Source organism: Macrobrachium rosenbergii, chromosome 31 (genome assembly GCF_040412425.1).
Source record: "Macrobrachium rosenbergii isolate ZJJX-2024 chromosome 31, ASM4041242v1, whole genome shotgun sequence".
NCBI lineage: Eukaryota > Metazoa > Arthropoda > Malacostraca > Decapoda > Palaemonidae > Macrobrachium > Macrobrachium rosenbergii.
In genome coordinates this window covers 18,426,488-18,428,438 of record NC_089771.1, presented here as the reverse complement: position 1 = coordinate 18,428,438, position 1,951 = coordinate 18,426,488, and positions in this window count along the sequence as shown.

Sequence of the window (1,951 nt, the reverse complement as noted above, 5' to 3'; positions counted from 1 at the left end):
TAGAATTTAGGGCTAGGTCACGTGCTGGGAGCTATGAGGTCATTCAGAGCAAATCGACAGTAAAATGTTCTGAAACGTGTAACAGGAGGAAAACCTCGTAGTTATGAGAATGGTGACTAAGGCATACCGAACTAAGTCATATTCGTCAGTAGACATCGTCAGCGCACAAGCATGAATGACAGGCCTATTTTTCTCCTCTTAAAATGCATATATGTCTGTAAGTCCAAGCATGTACTTGCAAATATATACGCGATTTAATAGCATACACAAGCATGCAAGGTGGCATGTGGCTGTATGAGCACTACTTCATGCTTTATGAAACAACCTACCTTAAAGATTTATTTTGTTGTCGTCTAACTTGATACCAGCCATCCGAAGCCAGATTCTTTCCAGTTGGTGCTGGCAACCTGGAGTCATGAGATTTTTCCTCTCAGGGCATTAGAGTCATTATCCTAACTAACATAGACTGTAACAGGAAAAGGCTGGAATCTTTACGTACAGGTGACACTTTACACTGATGAATAAAATAATATGTAAACTATACTGGATCCTAAAATTATCCGCTAGTCAAGCGAAACTATTTTGGGGCTGAAAATAAATATGCCATCCAGATTTTGTAAGCACGAATACTTTGAAAATAACTAAAAGAAACTTTTATGGATTATGAGTTCAGAGTTCTCCACTTACTTTCGGCACCGTGCAAAACAGCACTTGCGCGTCGTCTACAAAATGTTGCTTAGCTGATAGTCAGTGATAGAAGACGAAATGTTCAATGAGGCACACAGTCGTTTTTACTCAGGTCTCAGCTTTTCGCTTCGTTTCGCAGAAGCTGGGAAGTAAACAAGTGGCATTTAAGGTGAAACTAACAACAAGAATAATAATAATAATAGTATTAATGTCCCCCATGTTTATATGGAATGGAATATAGAGTTTAGGACAAAGGCTAAGCACTGGGACCTATGAGGTTATTCAGCGCTGGAAAGGAAACTGAGAGTAGGTAGGTTTGAAAGGTGTAACAGGAGGAAAACCTCAAAGCAGTTGCACTATGAGATACTTGTTAGGAGAGGGTGGCTAGCAAGATTTGGGCCAGTGGTGAGAGAGACTGCAAGCCCTTTTCGGACTGGGGCAAGTCTAAACGTGGATTCCTTTACCGGTAGACTGTTGCTGTCACTCACATCAAAAAAGAAATATATGATCACTCATTGCTTAACTGAGGCACTTGCAAACGAAGAATAGTCCATAAAACCGATAAAACGTTACATTCAAATTTCTGTTAACAGAAATTTCTTCCCGAAGACCACATGCATGCAGAGCCTGATGAATTCCATATTTACAAGCAGTGTCATATGAGTTCTCTTTATCAAAGAATACTTTCACATGATGTTGCTTGCACAGAGATACTTCATAACAAAAAGGTCTGTAGGCATTTCTAAAAGTCTGCTGCAGAATACTTTTCTCAAAATCCGCATCGTGAAAGTGATTAATAATAATAATAATAATAATAATAATAATAATAATAATAATAATAATAATAATACAATACACTATTATTATTATTATTAATATTACATATTATCCAGGCAGATTTCTAGCTGGCAAGCTGAATACTAGAAACCCAAAGGGGCAGTAAGGAAAAAGAGATATAGCAGGAATAAGGTATAAAAGACAAATAGCAGAGAAAAACAAATACCATGAATAACCAAGAAAAACAAATAAGCTAAAGCCAATATACTGTGAAATGAGATTCATATAAGATAAAGGGATAGATCATTCAATAATTTGGTCATAGAACAAAAACCTTACAGAAAACTGTGTAGTACTGATCTTCACAAAATGAAACGCCAGACTTGGCATTATTTGTTTGTCTAGTACTTATTTGAGGGATAGTATACCCTGGTAATATTTGCTTTTAAATTTCGATTTATCCTTAGCATTATTTAATATTCATGTG